The following is a 24,891-nucleotide window of genomic DNA, read 5'->3' on the forward strand; positions in this document are numbered from 1 at the left end:
GGTGCTGTGGCTCATTATTTGGCTTTGGGGTTATGGTAGAGGTACAGGTTGTATTAGTAAAACTCATAGCTTTTAAGTGTCTTGGTAAATTTTTTTGTATTTATGTTTCCATGCTCTCACCGCCCTAATCAAATATGTAAGAATGTTTCCAGGGCTTGGGGTATAGCTCAGTGGTAGAGTGCTTGCCAAATGTGTGAGGCCTTGAGTTTGATGCCCCAGCACCAAAAAAAGAAAAAAGTTTTCATCTTGTTTTCATGTACTGACAACCTCATGTCTCCTGTCTTCAGGTGTTCTCTCCTACCAGCTGAGCTATATCCCCCAGTCTCCTCTCTCCAGAAAGTGCATTACCATTCTTTCCCTTATTTCATTTTTGCTTACCCAGTGTCTTCATCTCTACTCCCAGCACCGCTATGAATGTCCTGTATAAAGTAAAGAGGGAGAATCGTGAGGGGAGGTAGAGGGACTGTAGCCTGTTGGTCCCCAACTGGCTATTGCTGATGGATTCAGAAGGATTTGTGTCGGGTGGGGAGGTCTGTGTCTTAAGTCACCTCACTTATTTGAAAGTTCTCCCAAGGAACCCATTTCTGTGGGTAGTGTGTTGCTCAAACTTATTGCACCTACCTGTTTATTTTCATTCCAGTCTTGTTACCTGTCTCTGGCAGGATGTATTCAGCATTCCAAATAGTATTTATTTGTCTTAAGAACTGTTTTCAAGAAGAATGCCTTCTTGTTTTAAAGCTCTGGTTTGGAGAGCAAGCCATGATAATGCTATCCTGTAAAGGTTTTGCAGTTTAGATTGTATCACTGCTCTGCCCTCTGCTTCCCACACTCTGGAGTCCATGTTTTCTCAGGAAAACACTTTTCTATTCACTTGAAAATTTGAGCTGCTTCTGCACAGCTTCCTGAGGTTGGTTTTGTTGTGCGCACAACCAAACCATAGATAATTCCAACTGTGGCCAAACCTGGCCTCTGGGGGAAGGGTGGTATTAGCTTTGTGGTTGGTCTTTGCACCCTGCTGATGACTACCCTTAATTTTGATAACTTTGACTGTCAGGTCTTTGGGGATCTGTGACCACCACCCAAGATCTGGAATATAATGGATAGTTTGGCAGCAGTGTTTACTTGAGCATTTTATGATACAGTTAGAATAAATATTAGGAAGTGATGGTGTACAAAGTTCTCTGCAGTTCACTGTGAACTGAGTAATACAGAGAGACCTTGGGAATCAAGATGGGAAAGACAGTGGGCTAGTCAAAAACACAATTGGATTCTTGTTCCCTAAAAACTCTCGCCTTATGTAAATATGCATTATCTCCCTTTTTAAAAAAAATCCTCTTCTCCAACCTTCCAAGTCAATCTTTAAGAATGTGGATGAACTTTATTTAGATTTTATTCAGGGAAGTGCCCACTAAGATCATGTGTGCTACATGTGCCAGCATTCCGTATGCATTTCATGTAGTCAACCCTATCAACCCTATAAAGTAGATCATCTATCTCCCTTTTCACATAGGAAGACTGACTGTTTGATTACATTATTATTGTCCAAGTATGGATGTGATTTTTTTTTAAAAACAGGATTAAACTCAGGGATGCTTAACCACTGAGCCACATCCCCATCCTTTTTTACTTTAAGACAGGGTCTCATTGAGTTGCTTAGGGCTTTGCTAAATTGCTGAGTCTGGCCTTGAACCTGAAATAATCCTGCCTCAGCCTCCAGAGTTGCTGAGATTACAGGTGTGTGCTACTGTGCCTGGCCTGAACCCAGCTGTGTGTATGGTTCTTAAGTGGCAAAATTAGGATTCCAATCCAAGTCAATCTAACAATCCTAGACTCCATCTCACCCCCTCCCCCCCATAGGCATCAGTTAATACCCTTCCTTCTAGAAATCATGTAGTCTTCTCACATTAGTTCCTCTTAGGTATGTCACAAGCCTGCCTCTAGTTTCTGGTCTCTCCCCAGTTAGCCTGCAAAGAAGTGAAAACCACTATTTTGTGAGCCTCCTCAGGAATCATGAGAAAATCATCAAAACAATCTGCCTGTTTTCTGGCTCACTTGATTTTGGCATTTCTGCAATTTCGCCCTTGGTTTCCTTGGAAATTCAGTTTGCTTTTCTTCATTTCTCTTTGGGGAGTTCTTTCCTTTGGCTAGTCATTCATTTAGACTTTTTGTTCTGTCACCTGAGGTTTTTGTATTTTGAATACATTTGGGGCCCTCAATATGTTTTTTCCCCAACAACTTTTTAAAATATACTTTTCTATATTCACAGCTTCTAATTTTGGTTTGACTTGAAATTGTTCTTTTCCCTTTTCAAGATTTAGTGTCTGCAGCTACCTGATGCCATTTTGCTTCAGTTGAATCATGGATGGATTTTCAGCATTCCCAAGGGTCCACCAATCCTGACAAATCACAGCTTCTGCTTGTGTCATCATTCTATCCCTTCACATGGAGTCTTTGGAACTTTGGGTATCACAGGGGACCTGCTTCCTTTGACAGTATAATTGTAGCCTCTCCCTATATCCCTGGCACCCTGTGCTGCCTAATTAACATCTCTGGCTACTTGATTAAGGGTATCTTAGTGTTCACATTCCAGGCCAAAGACCGGCAGCCTCTGCCTTAATATACACATTCTCGCCAGGCACAGGGGGCACATGCCTGTAATCCCAATGGCTCAGGAGGCTGAGGCAGGAGGATCATGAGTTCAAAGCCAGCCTCAGCAAAAGCAAGGCTCTAAGCAACTTCATGAGACCCTATCTCTAAATAAAATACAAAATAGGACTGGTGAAATGGCACAGTTGTTCAGTGCCCTGAGTTCGATCATCAGTACCAAAAGAAAAAGAAAATACACATTATCACTCCTACGACCCACTACTGTCTCAAACAAATGTCAAGAGGAGACTATGGCATCATCTGGATGGGATGGCTCAACTAAAGATCTGGTCACCAGATATGAGTTGTAGAAACTGCTTCTCTCATCCCTTAACAATTGCATAGTTGTCTGAACTCACATTAACATGCAGTATCCCTCACCAATGAGGATTTCCACCCCAACTTGAGTTCCTTCCCTCTCTTGCCCTCCCTCATCCTTTAATCCCTGGAGAAGGAATATGTTTTCAGATACCTGGAAAAGTCTTGCCTTGAACACCTATAGCTTCTAGACTAGTTGGTTTCTTGCCTGATAAGTCAAACATGGGGACTGGTCTGAAGAATTCTAATGCCAACAAGCTGTAATGTTAGGGAGTGATGCTTGCTGGGTCACAGTGAGCCTCCTCTACAATCTATTAAGTTTTTCTACAAATGACTGTAGTAAACTTCAGAGTTCTTTTTTTTTTTTTTTAAGAGAGAGTGAGAGAGACAGGGGGACAGAGAGAGAGAGAGAGAGAGAGAGAGAATTTTAATATTTATTTATTTTTTCTTAGTTCTCGGCAGACACAACATCTTCGTTTGTATGTGGTGCTGAGGATCGAACCCGGGCCGCACGCATGCCAGGCGAGCGCACTACCGCTTGAGCCACATCCCCAGCCCAACTTCAGAGTTCTTGTAGAGCTTTCTCATCTGGACAGAAGTGGCTCTCTTTTCTCTAGGTCCAGGATCCCAACCCTAACAGGTTAGGCTGTAATCAGAACTTCTGGAGTACAAGACCTGTCTCCTCACTAATTACCTGTGCTACTCTGGGTAAATCATCTATTCTGAACCTGTTTCTCTATCAAATAGGTCTAATAACTCAAAGGAACTCTTGGGAAGATGTGATAATATGTGTGGAGGGTCTAGCACACATTAGGAGCTCAAAGTTGGTGTCCTTCCCCTTTTCTTGCTCTGTTCTTGGAAAATTAGAGAGGTGCTGTAAAACGAGGTCAGGTCCTAAAGGATGTCAAAACTCCTCTTCAAAGACCAGTATCCCATCATCCCATTCAGAACGTCTCCCAAAGTCCTATTGTTCCATTGTAGTCCGCTAGGGGGAGAAAAGACACAGGTTCCCTCGAAGGCCGCCTTCGCTTGTGCGTGCACAGAGCCTTGAGAGGTTCTGACCGCGCGGCCTGACGTGCCCAGGAGTTTTCCAGGGGCGGGGCGGGAGTGAGGGCGCGTGCGCACAAGGCCTGGCGTGAGGTGACGCCTGGCTGGGGTTGTGTTTTGCGCCTGGCTGGAGCTGGGAATGAGGCTGGGGAGTTTGATGTGGAGAGGGACAAAGGCGTCTAGCCGGGATTTTTTCCTTCCGGACTATCTTTCATCTTCACTTAAAAGGGACGAGCTGACTCCCTTCAGAATTAGTATTTCTTCTCTTTTGTGGATGCTTTTGGGCACCAAAGAAGAAGAGAAGGAACGTTCATTGTGCAGCTTATGCCACGCTTAGGAAGGGGAGTGGATCGATCTTAGGGAAACGGTGTCCCCTTACTAGGGGAGGTTTTGGTTTGGGGTTTGCTTTGTTTGAAATCTAACAAATACACTGTGTTGTAGTGGCGCAATTAGGTAATACCAGGGACTCAGGAGACTGAGGCAGGAGGAGGGTCACAAGTTCGAGGCCAGCCTCTGCAATTTAGTGAGGCCCAAAGCAACTTAACGAAACCCTGTCTCAAAAATAAAAAATAAAAATAAAAAGGGCTGGTAAGTGCCCCTGGGTGTTCAATCCCCAGCCCCCCCCCAAAAAAAAAATTCAGAAGAGTAGAAGAAAATTGAAGTAATCTGTATGTCCACCCCTCCCCCCAAGTATCCATTGCTATGTTCTGAAAATGGATTCTAAAATGTTAGTTCAACAAGTATTATTGAACCCAATTTATACCAAACACTGTTCAGTTGGGAGGACTCTACAGAGGGGAAAAATGATGATCAGGAAACAGAATTTTTAGAACACCCACAGAAAAGAGAAGATGTGTATGTAAAAAGGCATTACAATCTGTATTCAAATAGAATTGCACCTTAGAGACTATGTGTAATGAAAAAAATTAGTCTGATTTTTCTTAATTCATATTTTTTTTCTTATAAGGTTTTCATTTTTTTTTTAATGCTGGGGATAGAACTTGGGGGCCTTGAGTGTGCTAGACAAGTGCTGTCACTCAGCTGTATACACAACCCCCTTCATTAGATTCTAAAATCACAAAATAACGCCTGTTAGATACATGCAAGGTTGTAAACACTACCAGAATTTTAATACTCATGAGAAAAATGATGCCCAGAAAAGTGACTTGCCTAGTTCCCAGTAGGGTAGGACGGGAATCTGGTCCCTGATCTCAGGTTTCCAAGCTGGTTACTCTTTCTGTTGTATCACAACAGCTAATGTGGCTCAGGTTTAAGTGATGTTTTATTCTTGTTCATCTGCTTATTGTCCACTTCAAGGATTGCTCTGGCCCACTACCTGTTTTTGTATGGCCTATGAGCTAAGAATGGTTTTTACATTTTTGAATGGTTGGGGCAAAGCAAAATCATAACAATATTTTGCAACAACTGAAAATGTTATGAAATTCAAATTTCAGAGACCATAAATAGAGTTGCATTGGAACACAGTGATGCCTGTTGATATACATGTTGCATGTGTATTATGACTGCTTTCTTGCTGCAAGGGCAAAACTGAATGGTTATGCCCTTAACCTCATGGCCCTTGAATTAAAAAAATATTTACTATCTGCCATTTACTGAAAAACTGCTGATCCCTGGTCTACCTCCCTCACTAGGATGTGGGCTTGCTGAGAGGAGATACGTTGTCTATTTTGCTACCTACCCTATTCTCTTTGATCATTCAACCACACAGTAGGTGCTCAAATAGTTCAAAAAAAGAACCAATACAACCCTAAAATATGTACTTATTTTTAAAAAATACAAAGGGCTCGGGTTGTAGCTCAGTGGTAGAATAGTTTCCTAACGTGTGAAGCCTGGATTCAATTCTCAGCACCATATATAAAATAAAGGTACATTGACAACTAAAAAAATATTTAAAAAAGCACAAAGGGGGGCTGGGGATGTGGCTCAAGCGGTAGTGCGCTCGCCTGGCATGCGTGCGGCCCGGGTTGGATCCTCAGCACCACATACCAACAAAGATGTTGTGTCCGCCGAGAACTAAAAAAATAAATATTAAAAATTCTCTCTCTCTCCTCTCTCACTCTCTCTTTAAAAAAAAAAAAAAACCACAAAGGGCTGGGATTGTAGGTGATGTTGATGTACAACCAGTCTGGCCCTACTGCTGAGGGGAAAAGTTAAACCAGAAAGGGCTGTGGTCACATTTAGGTCCTTACAATAATACCAGGCAATGGTGTTCTAATACTTTGAGAGGATTAGAACGAAAAAAGAGTATCCAACACGTTTTTATGTTTATGTGCCAGGCACTCTCCTAAGTATTTTTAAAAATGGTAACAAACTTAATCCTCTTAACAATCAATGGAATGGCTACTATTATTATTGTTCCATTTATGCAAGAGGAAACAGAGGCATATAAGGATTAAGTGACTTGCTTAAACTTCTTCAGGAAGTAAGTAGAGCCTTGGATTGAGTCTTGGCAATGACCTGACTCCAGGGTCCATGACCTTAATGTAGGATATTCCTCATCCATATGCCAGAAGCTCCTGCCCTACTTCCAATTCCTGATCAGTTATGGACAATTTAGGGACACAGTTTCCTATGTCTTAGGGGCTTTGCAAAAACTAGTCAAGTGCAGGTGCTTCTCTTGGAGAGAGTTTGAGACAAGAGACCACTGTATCTTTGGCAATGGAGCTCTGTCACTGAAGAAGGCTAGGAAAGCTACAGCAAGCGAGGAGAGACCCAGGGGAAGGGAGTCACGGAGTACGCTGTGAATGGTTATTGTTAGAAGTGCATTCAGAGCGGTTGTGATTCGTAAGGATTATAAAAGCTCCTTATGTGTGGAGCCCACTGAGGGATGGATACTTGAAGGAGAAAGTGGAAGAATGTTACTTAATGATGAAGAAAGAATATTATGGGGCATTGCTATGTTCCAAGATTAAATTCGTTCATATGTGTGGGGTAAGAGGGTTGGAAATGGGATAACAGGTCACAGTAGGTTTCAATGGGAAATGCCTCAAACCTTGGGCTTCACCTTGAATTTTCATAAAAGAGCAGGGGGTAAGGATGGGGATGGGAGATGGAAGCTAGAAATAGAGTGGAAGGTGGGAGAAAGGGAATAACCAAGTAGCTAATTTGCCAAGGTGCAGGATCCCTATGTTTCTTGGTGGATGGGTTCTCTGGGTTCCTATGCAGGGGCTAAACAGCCCTAAGACTGTCATTTGCAGTTCAACCCACCCTAACCCTGGAGCACCGAGTACTCCAGGAAATAGGTGTCCTGAGGGAAACAGCACTTCTTAAATAGGAAGTGAGGAAGTTTGGGGCCCTAAGCTTGTCCTCAATCAGCAGGTAAGAGAGGACGGCTTCTCATGGTCCTGCATAATATCCAGGGCAGGTGGGTGGGAAGGATTTTCCAAGTACCAACTCAAGATTTTCCACTTACTTTGATTCCCTTGCCTATTAGTTAGAAAGTATTACAATCCTAGACAATTGCTGGGGGTTTCTATTTTGAAGTTCTGGAAGCAGCTTTTAATATCCTGGTATTGAAGGGAGGGAAGGAGGGTGGGCATAACTTCTCACAACCTTGTGAAGAATTGGAGTAGCCACTTGAAGGTTCTTCACTCATGAAGTGTTGAGCAGGAGGACGTCTTGAACCTAGGAGTCTAGGACCAGCCTGTGCCACATAGCATGACCCCATTTCTTTATATATATTTCTTAGTTGTAGTTGGACACAATACTTTAATTTTGTTTATTTATTTTTATGTGGTGCCGAGGATCGAACTCAGGGCCTCACACGTGCTAGGAGAGCACTCTACCACTGAGCCACAGCCCCAGCCTGCTTGACCCCATTTCTTAGAGAAAGAACAGAAAAGAAAAAGAAACCTGGCTGTCACTGGAAGATGGACACAAAACCTTTGTTTTATTTGTTTAATTGTTATGTGGTGCCAGGGATCGAACCCAGTGCCTCGTGCATGCTAGGCAAGGGCTCTACCACTGAGCCACAACCCCAGTCCCTGATCCATTATTTCATCACACTTGTTTTTTAAAACTATGGAGAGCCTGCTGCATAGAAAGTATTTAGCTATGTGTTTCCAAAGACACAAAATCATATTTATAAATAACACTTCAGAGCCCGGACCTCTCCTGCTCTCCTGCCTCTTTTCTGATACTCTCTCCCTCTCACCAAATTGTTTATGGTTCTTTGTGGACGCCACGCTCTTCTGTGCCTTTGTGGCTTCCTGGAAGGTTCTCTGCACCTCAGCTCCTTGGCTGGCTAGTTCCTACTCCCTCGTGAGTCTCAGCTTAGCTGCTGTACTCACGGGAGACCTTGATTCCCTCAGTCTGGGTTAAGCACCTTTTTCTTTTCATGCTTACTTAGGCACATCTCTATCACTACACATACCATGTGATAATGCAGTGATAAAGTTTGTGTTTGACATCTCCTCTTGATTTTGGACTCCTTAAGGTCAGAGAATGAACCTTCTTCACCCTTTGAATCAGACCCAGATCTTCCTCTAATGGACATTGCCGTCTAGTCAAAGACAGAAGTCATCATGAGGCTTGTGAAATGACCATATCATAGTGGTGTGATATATACCAGAAGAGTGGTATAAATGGGAAGACCAACATGGTGATTGGCCTAAAGTTACTCAGCTTCTTGGCAGCTGGCTAGGGCCAGAAGCTCACCACCAGCTGAAGGAAGTAGCCTGGGAAGGAATCTGAAAGCAAGCCAGGCTGTAGGCTCAGACCTCAAAGCTCGAGAACATTAGGGAGGTTGTGACAAAGGTGAAGAGCCATGAAGTCATAAGCAGGCAACTGTTGTTTAGTTGGAGGCAGTTGAAGGATAGTGGAAGGAGCCTGAGACTGGCATCAGAAGAACTGGGTTCCTACTTAGTTCCACCTGAGCTCTTAGCAATTGCTTCATAATAAGAACCCAGTGACCAACTAAGCTTCTCCCTCCTGTTATCTTTCTGTGAGCCTAGAATGACTTCTGTCCTTCCCTACCTACCTTCTGGCCAATATACTGCCCTTCTTTAAGATCTGGTTCAGACCTCACTCAGTGGTGAATACCTGTAATCCCAATGACTGGGGAGGCTGAGACAGGAGGATCTCACAAGTTCAGCTCCAGCCTGGGCAATATGAAAACCTGTCTTAAAAAGAAAGAGAAAGAAAGAAAGAGGAGAAGGGAGGAAGGAAGAGGAGAGAGAGAGAGAGAGAAAGAGAGAGACAAAGGAAGAAAGGGGAGAGAAAAACTAGAGATGTAGCATATAGTTAGGCGATAGAGCACCCCAGGATCAATCCTCAGTACAGAAAAAAAAAAAAGATTCAGTTCTGATCCCACCCCTTTCTTTATTTCCCTCACCAGATGAGGGATGAGGGTTTCTCTTCCTCTTCCTGAATTCCCATAGAAATAATTTATTTACCTCTCTTAGGAATTTTTTTCAGCTTCTTATTTCTGTTGGTACCTATTAATTACACAGAATAGTGGGTTTTATTGTGATCTCTTAGGAAATTGAATCATATTCTGCTTTACTATTTACATATGTGCTTATCTCATTGTCCCTACCAAATTGCCTTCAATGAAGTTTCCCCCACCTAGAGAGCAAAGATCGTATTTATCTGTGTAGCTCCCTTATTAACCTAACTTGTGCTCAAATATTTATTGACTGAATGACTGACTCCCTTTTATCAGGGAAGTGCGGTGGCCAAGGGCATGGACTCTGGGCCTCCTGTTGGCGATGCGGCGGGCGGTGATCAAGTTACTTGAGCTTTCTGTGCCAAAGTTTCCACAACAGTAAAAGGAGATCATCAGACCTGCCTCAAGGAGGTGAGTAATTACTTAACCCTGTGCCTGGGTCTCATCGGCTCTTCCTGAAGGATGTGTCAAGAAAAGGAACTGCTCCCTTCAGTATTGAGACACTGCCACATCCTGAGACCTTTTCCCTTCCTGACTTAAAGACTTCATTCCTCAAGTTTGCTCTGATTGAACCATGGTGAGTTGTGAAATCCTCCCAGAGAGCTTTGATTGAGCTGGCTTCTCCCCCACCCCCACCCCAGTACTGGGCGTTGAACCCAGGGCCTCAAGCTTGCAATCACTTTACCACTGAGCTACATCCACGGTTCTTTTTAAAATTTACCTTGAGACAGACTCTTATTTGGTTGTCGAAGCTGGCCTGGAGCTTGTGATCCTCCTTTCTCAGCCTCCCTAGTAACTGGAATTATAGAGTGTGTTACCAAGCCCAGTATTGATTTATTTGTTTCTAATACAATCTTCTGTATCATATAGATGTTCAAATTCATAATGACCAGATTGATCATGTATACTTTATCACTTTATCTTGATATGTTTGGGATTGACTCAGCCTGTGTGTCTGCAGTCTAAAGATGAGTTTAGATGTACTTAATGTACATATGGGTGTGGGGACGCTGTTTTTCAAGAAGGAATGCCTTCAGATAGGTTCCTGATTTTCTGGGAACCACAGATATTTTCATATTGGTCGAGTTGATCAGAGCTGAAGAGTGAAGTCATTGAGAGTTCATAATGGTCACGTGAATAAGGCAAATCAACATCTTTTAGTGAACAAAGATCATTTGCTACAACAAACTCTCAGATCATCGTAGATTCCTGTAACAAACATTCACAGGCTCAGGTTACAAGGTACCAATTCTTAGATTTATGAAAACTCCTCTAAAAAAAACATGAAAAGATCTCTGCTTATATAAAACCAAAAGAAACAGAATGCAGTTTTAGCAGGACACAATACAGAATAAACAATGATGTAACTTAAATTTTACGGCCTCTGGTATGTAAATATTTTCCAACCATATTTCTCACCCTGCTGGAAAACAAAGGCTGATGAGTAATCCAGGGCTTAGCATTCTGTAAGCATTTCAAACTTGGATAGGTGTTTGATTCATAGTTTTTGTTTGTTCATAGGTTTTTTTAAAAATACCACTGGGTGAGATGGATTTGCTTCAGATAAAAGAGATTGAGAGGCTGATGTGAGAAGAGTTTCACCGTGGGGTGAAAGGGGGAGGGAAAAGAAACAGGTAATTCTGATTCTGATTGCTGCATTCATGCTGAACTGTGAAGCTAATGCAGAGAGTCCCTCTGCCTGTTTTTCTATCTCACCACCAATAAATTCTGTTTTAGAAACTTTTTCTATTTTAAGGTTCTGGGCTATGGCTACATTGATTTTCATAATTCCTACATGTGGCACCAGACGGAGGCATGCAGGGAAGGGGAGTCTTCCCAAGCCCTGCTTTCTCTCCAAGAGGGAAGAAACTACAGACACCCATCTTGGGTCATTTCCCAGGCACTGGCCGCAAAGTTTATCCTCTGTTTCCGAATGGGTCAGGGTGGAACAAGGAGGAGGCTGCCAGGCAGGCATCATCTTCTCAGGCTGTTGCTTATCTCCTTTTAAGGACATTTATTTTGTTTCTGTTCTGACAAATAAATAATAGGATTTTCCATGGAGAACTGGATCATCATAGAACCTTAAGATGGGGGGCATATTCCAGTTTTTTGTATAGCTTTGCAAGAAGTAAGAGAAGGGAGAAGATGGGCTTGGAAAGCTTACCTGTGCATCCTTGAGCTGGTTTTGTATTTCACTTAAATAAATATTATACTTTATCCTGGTCACAGATGGCAGCTACCTAGGCTGAAAGTGGGTTCAGAATAATAACCACGGGGACTGGATTAAGATTATGTTTTACTATTCAAAGCAGCATTTCTGTGTGGGACTATTGAATCCAGAAATATAAGGAGGTTCAGAGGTTAGATATTTTTGAACTTGTGGCATTGGTCTACATCACTGAAAAAGACATCCCAAAAAGCGATTCTGGCTGGGCATGGTGGCACATGGCTGTAGTCCCAGCTATTCAGGAAGCACAGGCAGGAGGATCACTTGAGCTCAGGATTTCAAACCCCTGCCCCCAGTCCCTGCAAAAAAAAAAAAAAAAAAAAAAGAAAAAGCAATTCTGATACATTGTATGTCTCATTAATCCCATTAATATAAAATATCTAGAAGAGGCAAAGCTCTACAGATAGAAAGTAGAGATGCCCCCCCCCCCCCACCCCAGGGATAGAAAGTGACTGACTACTAATGTGAACAATGTTTCTTTTTGGAATGATAAAAGTGTTCTAAAATTAAATATGGTAAGAATTACACCTTCAAAAGGCTATTAAATAAAAGGTCCTCCTCCTCCTGAAAAAAAAGCAATTCCAACTCTAAATAGAGTCAAGGGGGAAAATATCCAAACCCAAGGTGAGTTTATAGACAAAGGCTGGGTAGTGATGGTGTTATTTTTTGTACTGAGGATTGAACCCAAGGGCGCTTAACCACTGAGCTACATCCCCAGCCCCCTTTTTTTTTTTTTTTTTGAGACATGGTCTCACTAAGTTGCATAGGGCCTCACTAAATTGCTGAGACTGGCCTTGAACATGTGGTCCTCCTGCCTCAGCCCCTCGCCCCCAGTTGCTGGGATTATAGGCATGCACTTCCACACATGGCCCGACAGTGAATTTTGGGTTGTGAATGTAGATGATGATTACTTAGATATTCATTGTACTAGTCTCTGTATTTTGGTATGTTTGAAATTTTCCATAATAACAAGTGAATTTGAAAGAAACAAAACCACCTAAAAATACTGTAAAAAGTGAAAAGACAGAAAGGCAATGAAGAAGGTACAAGCCAACGATATCAGGCTACAAGTGTCCCTGTTTAGGTGGTGAAGGTCCTTGTGAACCCCAAGGAAGTTAAGCCCAAGATCCCAGAGGGTGTCAGCTGTCTATTACCCAGGGACTCAGGCCAGAGCCAAAGCTCCAACAAGGCCCAGCCTCCTCAGTTCCAGCTCTGTCTCTGGCTTCATAGTAAAGGCCTCTTCCTCCTTCCTCTCCCTCTTTTTTCTTCCTTCCTTCCCTTCTCCTCTCTCTCTCTCTCTCTCTCTCTCTCTCTCTCTCTCTCTCTCTCTCTTTCTCCTCTCTCTCTCTCTCCCTTTCCTTCACTCCCTTCCCATCCCTCCCTCCCTTTTTCTGTTTTCTTCCTTTCTTTCATGTTAACAAGAGTTTTCTCTTCTCAATGTTTATATTGAAAAAAAATTAGAAGACAACACATACTTGTATTGGAAAAATTAAGAAATTCAACCTTGGACTCCAATATTTGGATTTTATGTGTCATAAAACTAAGAACAAAAAAGTTGGGAACCTGAACATTGTCACTCAGTGGGCCCCTTCCCCAACAATGTCTGTGCACAGTTACCCTTCACCGGATGAGCTACCCTTTCCGTTTCTGTGTTGAAATTCTCACGGGTCCAGGCTCAGAATGCCCCTCCAGCAAGCACAGACGAGAGGAGAAGAGACACAGCTTAGAGAGACATGGCCTGGAGGTGTGAGCACAATAAAGGCCACATTACAACATGGTGAGGGGGGGGGGATGTGGGGAAGGATTATTTAACAAATAAATGTTCAAGGAAATACGAGGGCCCAAAAAACATATGGAAAAAGTGTTCTCCCTGACTATATCATCAAAGAAAAGCAAATGGAACACTAGTGGGATACCATTTGTTAACTGTGAAAAGAGAAAAAAGATTACAAATATTTGGTATATTACAATGAAGTGAAAGAGTCTCCAACCCTGCTGGGATAAATGTGTAGATGAGAGGGGGGGAAAGAAGAGGAAGTGGGCTACTGGGGAGGTAAAAAATAACAAGGGCCCATTACAAAGGAGTTCTGATTTTGCCCTTGTTTCTGTTCTGGATTAATTCCCCCAAATAGAATTATTGGGTGAAAGGGTAATGACATGGTTAACCCTCTTGAGACAGAATGCCAAAATGTTTTCCCAAACACTAATCCTGCTCAGTGGCAGTGTAGGAGGGAGCCTGTGGAAATTAAAAATAGAAAAAACAACCTGTGATCCAACTGCACAAAGTAAAACAGGACTGTGGGTATTTTAAGCAGACTCTGCAGGGCAGAGCAGAATCAGAGAAAGTCAGGGGACTAGTCCTGATTGTGGGTTCAGATCCTGGTTTGGACACTTAACTGAACCATAAGGAAAGCTCCAACTTTCTTTCTTTCATTGAGTACAAAGTAGAGGCTTGGATTAGCTGCTTTTTTTCTTCATATGTATTTTCTTCAGTTGTAGGTGGACACAATACCTTTATTTTTTTTAAATGTGGTGCTGAAGATCAAACCCAGTGCCTCATGCGTGCCAGGTGAGTGCTGTACCACTGAGCCACAACCCCAGCCCTGGATTAGCAACTTTTTTTAAAAAAATATTTTTTATTTAATATTTTTTTTAGTTGTAGTTGGACACAATACCTTTATTTAACTTATTTATTTTTATGTGGTGCTGAGGATTGAACCCAGGGTCTTGCTCATGTGAGGTGAGCGCTCTACTGCTGAGCTACAATCCCAACCCCTAGCAATTTTTTAATGTCTCTTTGGGTATTCATTTTTATTTCTTTGTACAGGAACTTTATACATGCTAAGTACTACCACTGAGCTACACCCCCAGCCTGTGAATCACTATTTTATAACTCCATAATAATAGCTTCTTCATAGCTTTAAAAGGACTGGAGTATTTAACAAGGGAATCATTGTTGATATTTATTCATTACCAGGAGCCAGGACAAGTTGGTCCCTCATGGCAGGAGTCCTAAGCAGAAGAAGTGCAGCAAACTCCATGATAACTAGACTGGTTCAATGGTACATGTAAGACATCCTTTGGGAACTCTCACAAATACTTAGGGTGTGTTAGTCAGCTTTTCATCACTGTGACAAGATGCTGGAGAAAATCAACTTGGAGAGGAAAGATATATTTGGCCTTATGGTTTCAAAGCTTTCAGTCCAAAGTTGGCTGGCTCCATCACTTTGGACCCAAGGCAAAGCAGAATATCATAGTGGCAGGGTATGGTGGAGAAAACCTGCTCACTTCATGTTACATAGGAAGAAGAGATAGAGAGAGGGAGAGAGAGAGAGAGAGAGAGGAAGAGGCTGGGGACAAGATTTAGTCCCCAAGCCTGGTATGGTGGAGCATGCCTGTAATCCCAGCAGCTTGAGAGTCTGAAGCAGGAGAATGGTGAGTTCTAAGTAAAATATAAAAAAGGGCTTGAGTTAAACAGCCCTGGATTCAATCCCTGGTACAAAAAAAAACAAAAACAAAAACAAAAAAAAACATTCAGTCCCCAGGGGCATGCCCCTAAGGATTCACTCACTTCAATTAGGTCCCACCTGCAAAGTTTCCACCACCTCCGAATAAGGTCATCAAATATGAATTCATCAATGGATTAATCCACTGATAAAGTTAGAGGCTTCATTATTCATTATTTTCCCCAAATCCCCATTTTATATTGGGGTGTTATAGTTAAAGCTTTGTCCCAGGGTTTCATAAACTGACTTCCAGACCACTCACGTATAATTGAATCAAGCCTTTATTGAAGCACACCGGTGGCGGCTGACCAGAACATAAAGCTGTTCCCCTGATCAGCCCTGAACAATTGCAAGGGCGCTCCTTATAAGCCTGAAAACCGCAAAAGGGATGTTCAGGGGGTCTAGCCAATGCAAGCAAGCCAGGTTACAGAAGTGGGACAGTGCAGTCAAGTGGCGGGAAGCCTAACCAATCACAGTTAGCCCAGTCACCCCAGTTACAGAAACAGAACCCCGTTACCCTAGTTACAGAAACAATGCCCCATTAGGTAGTTCCGTGTTCTTAAAGGTTTCTGTAGCAAAAGGAAAAGAACATCTTGCTCCAGTCATGACTCTTCTACTTGGCACGGTTGTTTTACAGGATGAAGTCATGAAACAAAATGGAGTCACATTTGCTCCTACTATCACAGGGGACCAAGCAAGTTTTTAACACATGAACTTTTGGGGAAATTCCAGATCCAAACCATAATACTTGGCAACTACATTGCCTGGATTTTTTGGGTTGACATGCTGGCCAGTGGGACAAGAGCCAAGGACACATGAGTTATGTCAACATGCCCCAAATCTAACTCACCTTGCCCAGCCCACCTTTTGCACCTGCCAGTGGTACCACTGTCCTTCCAGTCACCCTGGCTCCAACCTCAGTGACATTTTGACTCCTTGCCTCCTTTGTCTGGTTATAACAACAGCCAGCCAGCGCTAACAGCTGTTCATTCATTGGGTGCTCGGGAGCTCCTGCTTGCTCAGTCCACACTGATTTCTTTTCCCTTTTGTCAATCACTGTGGGTAGGCTCAGCCCAGCACTTGATTGCACTGTTCATTCAAGGTGGGAGCTCCCAAGTGTCTTGACTTACCTAGCGTGTAACACCTCCCAGGCAAGGGCACGATCTCACACCTCTCTATGTCTTTCTCAGTACCTACTTCACAGCCCTGTGGGTCGCCATAGGGCCTCGTTCTCTATACTGTATCTATGTATCTAGGTTAGTATGGGTCTGGATTTGTCTTCATCTTACATTTCAGGGGAGGGAAACAAAACAGTAATTGAGATAAACAAATAAAATATACTGTATGTTAGATGATGATAGTTGTTAAGAAAAAAAATTGGAAAGGGATTTAAAGTTTGTGACTAGAGAGAGAGAGAGGATGTTGAAATATTAAATGGGATGTTTACACTTTTGAGTAGAACATAAAGGAGGTTAAAGGGTTAGCCATCAGGCTTTGGAGGAAGAGAAAACAGGCCACAAATGTCCTCAGGCAGGAGCATGTCTCGTGCCATTTAGGAACAGGAAGAGAAGATGACCAAGATGGCTGTAAGTGCTGTACCTTCTTCCTGCATTAAAAAGAATAAGAAGGAGAAGGAGAAGAATTATTGAGTTTAAGACCTCAAGGATGGCCAGGTATGGTGGCACACACCTGTAATCCCAGCAACTCAGGAGGCTAAGGCAGGAAGATTGAAGATTCAAAGTCAGCCTCAGCAATTTATCAAGACTCTATCTCAAAATAAAAAATAAGAAGGTCTATGAATGTTGCTCAGTTGGCAAAGCACCCCTGGGTTCAGTCACCAGTAAAAAAGAAAAAAAAAAAAACTCTCAAGGATGACTTACTGTGACATAGGTTTATCTTGGGCAGCCACTGGTCCTTCACATATAGCCTCAGTCTCTCACAGTGCCTCCAATTTACCATCAAGTGGAAACTTAAAAAGGATCTGTCTCTCCACAAGGGAATGCTGAGGGGTGGTGAACACCTATAGCCCCAGTTCCTGGTGAAGGTGAAGCAGGAAGATTGATTGAGCTCATGAGCTCCAGACCAATCTGGGTAACACAAAGAGACCTCATCATAAAAAAAAAAAAAAGAAAGAAAAAAGAAAAGAAAGAAAGAAAGAAAAGAAAAAAGAAAGGAAAGCACAATTCTACTTCACAGATGCTCCAAGTTATACCTCAAAAAAACCCTTGAAAAATGGATTTAAAAAATGTGGCATTTCTACACAATAGAATATTACTCAGCACTAAAAAATAACAAGATCATGGCATTTGCAGGGAAATGGATGGCATTAGAGCAGATTATGCTAAGTGAAGTTAGCCAATCCCCAAAAAAACAATGCCGAATGTCTTCTCTGATATAAGAGGGGTGACTCAAAATGGGGTAGGGAGGAAGAGCATGGGAAGAAGATTACTTCTAAATAGGGAAGAGAGGTGGGAGGGAAAGGGAGGGAGAAGGGGAATTGCATGGAAGATGGAAGGAGACCCTCATCCTTATACAAAAACATGTATGAAGATGTGAGAAAAAAAAATAGCGTCACCTTAGATTGGGTAGAGAGAAGTGATGGGAGGGGAGGGGAGGGGATGGGGGAAAAAGAAGGATAGTGGAATTAAATAGACATTATTATTGCTGTGTGTATATGTGTGACTGCATGACCACTGTGATTTCACAACCTGTACACTCAGAAAAATGAGAAATTATATCCCATCTGATTCAAATGTATGATATGTCAAGGTCATTGTACTGTCATGTGTAACTAATTAAAACAAATAAAAAATTAAAAAAAATATACTCAACAACATTATTCATAATAGCCAAAATGTGGAAACAGTTCAAGTGTCTGTCAGTGAATTAATGAATAAACAGTACGGTATATCCATAGTGTGGGATAATATTTAGCTATAAAAATGAAGTTGTGATACACACTACAACATGGAGAAACCTCAGAAACATAGTACATGTGGAAGAAGCCACATGTTATACAATTTACATGATGTTTCTAGAATAGGCAAATCCATAAATACAGAAAGTAGATGTGTTGCCAAGAGATTGGAAGAAAGGAAACTTGGGAGAGGCTGGTATCAGGTATAAGGTTTCTGTTTGGGGTGATGGAAATATCCTTTAATTAGTGGTGATGGTTGATTAACATGGTGAATGAACTAAAAACCACTGAAGTATATACTTTCAAATGGTGAATTTTATGTTATGTGAATTATGTCCCAATAAAAAATGCAATTTAAAAAAGAAAAAAATAACCCTTGAAAATAAACTGTAAAAAAAAAGTAGCAAATGCAAATATTTACTAGTAACAAACTAGAATCAGATAATAAATAGAAAAATCATTTGCATTCATGATAGCAACAAAAAAGGACTACAAAATAGCAAAGAATATATATATTTTTTCTTTTCTGTAGTGCTGGGATTGAACTCAGGGCTTACACAAGCACTCTATCTCTGGTCTACATCCCCAGCCTTTCCTGTTTTTTGGTGCTTTTTTTTTTTTTTTTTTTTTTTTTTTTTTTGAGACAGGATCTTGCTCATTACTCAAGCTAGACTGGAATTTGTGATCTTCTTGCTTCATCCTCTGGAGCAGCTGGAATTACAAGCATGTGCCAATGTGCCTGGCCCATCAAATAATTTAAATAAGAGGACATATACAGTTGGCTGTCCATCCTTGTGCGTTTTGAATCCTCAGGTTCCACCAATTGTGGGTCAAAAATATTTTGGGAAAAATTGCCTCTGTCTGCAATTTGGACAGATTTTTTTTTTTTAGTTGTCAATAGACCTTTATTTTATATATATGTGGTGCTGAGAATTGATCCCAGGGTCTCACACATGGTAGGCAAGTGCTCTACCACTGAGCCACAACCCCAGCCCCAGGAACTCCATTTTTAATAGAGTTCACCATAAGACAAGTGCTGCTGACATTGTAGCCAAAGAGCCGATGGTTAAAGACGGGGTGATTGAAAACAGGTGAAAAGCTAAGATCTGCTGCTGAAGAGAGGGAACAAGCATATTTATTAAGTACATGCTTCAGTCAACAAATATTTATGGAGCGCTTGTTCCATGCCAGACACTGTTCTAAGCTCTAAAAAGATAGCAGTGAGAGAGGAAAACGCCACCGCAGATAAACGTTCTTGCCCTTGGTGAACATTCTAATGGGGGGGGGGCAATGAATGAAACATGTAAGTAAAACATAATATGACAGATGGTAATATATGGAGAAAAATAAAGCAAGAAAAGAGTATGGGGGGGGGCTGGGGATGTGGCTCAAGCGGTAGCGTGCTCGCCTGGCATGCGTGCGGCCGGGATTCGATCCTCAGCACCACATACCAACAAAGATGTTGTGTCCGCCAATAACTAAAAAATAAATATTAAAAAAAAAAGAGTATAGGGGAAACAGTGGGGAGATTATGATTTTAAAAAATGAGTCCTCTGAGTTTCCTTGCTCTGTTGTAGCCATCTGTCTATCTAAATTCATGTGTTCATCTATCTCCTTCCCAGATTTCAGGAATTAAAAAAAAATAACTGGTACATTTTTATAGCACAGAATTCAGAACAAAGGGTATCAGCACCCGATCTTCCCCACTAGAGGAAGGATCCTGAATTCTTCCAGAGACAATCTGTGCATCTTCAAGCAAATATGTGGGATTTCTCTGTCTTTTCCCCCCTCTTTATTTTAGCACAGTACTGTTCTGAAAACACTATTCTGAACCTTGCACTTTTTTAAAAAAGACAGTTCCATATTGGTATTTAAAAACAATTTTTTTGTACCAGGTATTGAACCCAGGGGTGCTCGACCACTAAATCACATTTCTGCACCACCACCACCACCCCGCCTTTTGAAATAGAGTCTTGTTAAATTGCTTAGGGTCTTGCTAAGTTGCTAATGCTGGCTTTGAACTTGAAATCCTCCTGCCTCAGCCTCCCCAGCCACTGGGATTACAAGTATGCGCCATTGTGTCTGGCTCCATATTGGTATATAAAGAGCTTCCTCACTCTGTTTTTTGCGGGGAACTGGGGAGGATGCTGGGGATTGATTAAACCCAGGGCCTATTGATGCTAAACATCTACTGTACCACTAAACTACTTCCCCAGCCCCAGCCTCCTCATTCTAAATCATTCTTTATCCATTTTATGGATATATGATAATTTATTAAACTACTTCCTCATGGATACATTTAGACTGTTTTGAAGTATTTGGTATTATGATCAAGTTTTTACTAAAAGACTTTGTACATATGTAATTTTACACACAATAAAATCTATCTGTAGAACACATTGTTAGAAGTGAAATTGCTCAATCAAAGGGTGCATGCATTTATCATTTGGAAAGATTTTCTCTCCTGGGATTTGTACCAATTTGAATTCCTCCAGCAATGAAAAAGTGCTCATTTCCCTACTTCCCTCAACAACAAAGTTTTACCAATTCTTTACCAGTGAGCTAGATGAAAATGTGACACATGTACCCCTGACATCACAATTTATATTAAATGCATTCATCTGCTTAGGTAGTCACAACAAAATACCATAGACATTCTCTCACAGTTTTTGGAGGCTGGAAAGTCCAACATCAAGGTTCCAGTCAACATCAAGATTCCAGTCAATTTGGTTTCTGCTCAGGGCTCTCTTCCTGGCTTACAGTGGCTGCCTTCTCTCTGTGACCTCAAATGGACTTTCCTCAGTGTTTGAGGAGAGAGAAATAGATATCTGCTGACTCTTCCAGTTCTCTAGTATGTCTTCTTATAATCCTAATCATATTGCATCAGGGCCCTACTCTTATGACCTTGTTTAACCTTAGTTCTAGTTAATTACTCCAAATTCAGCTACAATGGACGTTAGGCCTTCAACATATAAATTTTGGGGAGACACATTCATTTGGTAACACCATACTCTATATTAGAGATTTTATTCTGGAGAAGACTCATATAAATGTAATAAATGTGAGAGCATTTTCAAAGGGAATTTAGAGCCATTAGCCATTGTTGAAATTATAATGGAGAGAAATCTTGCAAATGTAAGGAATGTGAAAACACTTTTTTTTTTTTTAACCAAGGATTGAACCAGGATTGGTTAACCACTGAGCCACACCCAAAGCCTTTTTATTTTTTTATCCTGAGGCAGAATCTCACTTAAGTTTCTAAGGGCCTCACTAAATTGCTGAGGCTGGCCTTGAATTTACAATCCTCCTGCCTTAGCATCCCCAGCCACTGGGATTACAGGTGTCCTCAGCCAGGAACACCTCACAGGTGTTGATCTCAACACCGACATCAGAGAATTCACAGCAGAGAAAATTTATGGGAAGAATGATTGTATAAAAACTTTCTGGGGGAGCTCATGCATTATTCAGTATCAGAGGATCTATTTGGGAGAAGACTCTATGAGTGCATCAGGAGTCCTTAGCTACAGCTTGGGTCTTATTGAGCAACAGAGAATCCTGGGGGAAAAACATTATGGATGTAAGGAGTATGGGGAACCATTTAGACATATTTCAGCCTTTCCAGCCTGGAGACTTCATGCTGGGAGAGACACCTTTGACTATGATTACAGGAAATCCTTTCATCAGAGTTTGCATCTTATTCCACATCACTGAATCCACTCAGGAGAGAAACCCTGTAATTTATTGAATGTGGCAAAACCTTTAATCAGAGCTTGACTCTTATTCCACATCAAATAATTAATCCGGTGATAAACCCTGCGAATGTCATAGATGTTGGAAGTCCTTCAATTATAGCTCATACTTTTTTTGATCCCAGAGAATTCATGTTGGTGAGAAAGTGTGTGAATGTTATAAATAAGGAAATGCTGTCTGGCCTAGGTCAATCTCTATGACAATATCAAAGAATTCATTTCATAGAAGAATCCTACGGCTGTCAGTAATGACAGTGGAGATACCTCTAGCTCCTACTTGAGAATCTACCTTGCAAAAAAAGAGATGATGTAAATTTGAGCAACTCAAATGTATTTGTTATTTATTTTGTGATGTAAAGCCATTGGCTCAGCTGTGTATGCACCTCCTGCATTCATACATGTGCATTTTTTATTGTGGTAAAATACACATAATATAAAATTTATTATCTCAAATTTTTTTTTCTCTTTTGAAGCACTGGGAATTGAACATAGAGCTCTACCACTGAGCTACACCCCAAGCCCTTTTTGCTTTTTATTTTAAAACAGGGGTCTCACTAAATTGCCCAGGCTGGCCTTGAACTTGCCATCCTCCTGCCTCAGCTTCCCAAGTATCTAGGATTATAGATGTGCCTGTCATCCATCTACCCTGCCTGTCTTCCATTCTTTCTTCTTTTTCTTTTTTTAATGTTTATTTTTCAGTTGTAGTTGGACACAATACCTTTATTTTATTTATTTATTTTTATGTGGTACTGAAGATCGAACTCATGTGCTAGGTGAGCGCTGTGCCACTGAGCTACAACCCCAGCCCCCATTCTTTCTTCTTAAAACTTGAACACACATACACTTCTTCTAGGAATAATTGTTCAAATGATAAACTTGGAGGGAAGGTTATCTTCTTTCCTTTCTTGTATATCATCAGAAGTGCACACAAGTGCCACGCCTTATGGAAAAGAAGTTGTACAGTTCCTGGAAATTAGTGGAATTTTTCATGCATCTTTGTTCTGAAACAATCCAGTTCTAGTAGGTGAGAACTTGCCCCAAAGTGGCTATGAGACTGAAGAAATAGAAGCAGATGCTTTGCACATAGTCCAATTTATTTTGGAGATTTACTGATAGAAGCATAGCCCTGGGTGGCAGCAAGACCAGTTGGACTCCCACAATTTAGGCCAGAAAGAGGGGCATATTTATTTATGGATTAGGACAAAAAGTGACTTCATCCTGGCTGGAATGTACTTGATTCATTTTAAAATGATACCAATGAGTCACTGACAGGCATATTGATACAGATCTATAATCCCAGTGACTCACAAGACTGAGGCAGGAGGATTGCAAGTTCCAGGCTAGCCTGGGCAATTTAGCAAGACTCTGTTTCAAAATCAAAAACAAAAGGCTGGGAATGTTGCTCAGTAGAAGAGCACCCTGTCTTCAATCCCCAGTACACGAAAGAAGGGAAGGAAGGAAGGAAGTAAAGAAAAGAAAAAAGGGAGAAAGAGGAAAAAAATCAAAGTCAGGCATATTCCCAGAGAGCTCGAGTCTGGTTGTAAAGCTCCATATACCTCTCTAATGGTTTTGTCTATTGTAGTTTGCTGAGAAACTATGTAGGAAAAACAGACTAGAGTAATCATGGTGGTTATGACTCAAGATGGTTGCAATCATGTTAATCTGAATCCATACATTCTCACACAACATAAGCAGTTCTATGGTCTATAAGGACCTGAGCTCCTAGTATCTCTTAAAGTCATTTCCTGTCCAGAATCAGGGAAGTGGAAGGTAACTTTGAAATCATTCAAACTCCATAGAACTTACTGGTAAGTTTTCTGCTACCAAGATGCAGAAAGATGTTAATGGAAAGAATAATTCAGAGATATTAGGGCTGGGGATACAGCTCAGTTGGTAGAGTGCTTGCCTCACATGCACAAGGCCCTGGGTTCAATCCCCAGAACAAAAAAAAAAAAAAAAAAAAAAAAAAAAAAAAAAGAATTCAGAGATGCTGCAGGGAAAAAATCCTCATGCCTCTGAAGTGTGGAAGGGTTACTGGTACAAATGTGGGAGATGAATGCTTACTATTGGAGCTTATTTTAGTTATTTTCTGGTATTTAAAGTGAATTGAACTACCTTTAGGATGGTGCACTGTAAAGAGAAGTTTGTGAAGACATATTATTTTGCTTGAGTTAAGGCTCAATCATGTCCTAGGACAAGACTCCCATGCTACTTCTCGTACCTTCCCATTCCTTCTCAATACACACAAAATCAAAGGATCTGGGTTCCCATCCAGAAACTCTTTCAAGACAGGAGAATCACAAGTTCAAGGCCAGCCTCAGCAATTTAGCGAGGCCCTGAGCAACTTAGTGAGACCCTGTCTCAAAACAAAAAATAAGGGCTGAGGATATAGTTCAGTTCTTAGAGTGCTTGCCTCACAGGCACAGGGCCCTGGGTTCAATCCCCAGCACAAAAAAAAAAAAAAAAAAAAAAAAAGAGAGAGAGACTGGGGATGTGGCTTAGTGGTTAAGTGCCCTGTCCTATCCCTGGTACCAAAACCAAACAAACAAAAACCAAAAACAAAAGACAGACTATAGGACCAGCACTGGAGTGAGGTAAGGCCTCCCTAGGGCACAAAATTGTTTTCCACATTTTTTAATTGGTGCATTGAAGTTGTGCTTAGTGTTGGGATTTGTTATTATATATTCATATATGCACACAATATAGCGATATAATTTGGCCAATGTCACTCCCCAGCATTTACCCCCTTCCTTCCCTCCTCCCACCCCTTAGTCCATTTCCTCTATTGATCTCTCTTAGTTTTTCATGAGATTGTGGACACCTTTCTTTTTCTTTTTTCCCACCAGTTGCTGAATACAACCCTTGAGAGAAAACATAAAACCCTTGACCTTCTGAGTTCAACTTATTTTGCTTAACATGATGGTCTCTAGCTCTAGTTCCATCCATTTTCCTGCAAAAGACATAATTTCATTTTTATTTTTGGCTCAATAAAACTCCATTGTATGTATACACCATATTTTCTTAATCCATTGACCCACTGATGGACATTTAGGTTGGTTCCATAGTTTGACTAT

General features: G+C 41.4%; 1 protein-coding gene and 1 long non-coding RNA gene across 2 annotated transcripts in view; one reads left to right on the top strand and one right to left on the bottom strand.

Annotated features, from left to right (window-relative positions):
* Nucleotides 1-9,824: 9,824 nt before the first annotated feature.
* ZFP3 (ZFP3 zinc finger protein) overlaps nt 9,825-24,891 on the top strand; it is a 35,234-nt gene continuing 20,167 nt past the window's right edge. Inside the window, exon 1 of the mRNA XM_081272881.1 lies at nt 9,825-9,995. The gene's annotated coding sequence lies outside the window, so the exon portion shown is untranslated. The remainder of the gene's footprint in view (nt 9,996-24,891) is intronic.
* On the bottom strand, nt 11,702-20,873 carry LOC308636977. Its single transcript, XR_014019529.1, has 3 exons — nt 20,733-20,873; nt 13,263-13,383; nt 11,702-11,944 (listed from the first exon to the last, which is right to left on the bottom strand). It is a non-coding gene; the product is annotated as an uncharacterized lncRNA (long non-coding RNA).

The sequence above is a fragment of the Spermophilus citellus genome (genome assembly GCF_964194105.1).
Source record: "Spermophilus citellus genome assembly, chromosome: 17".
Lineage (NCBI taxonomy): Eukaryota > Metazoa > Chordata > Mammalia > Rodentia > Sciuridae > Spermophilus > Spermophilus citellus.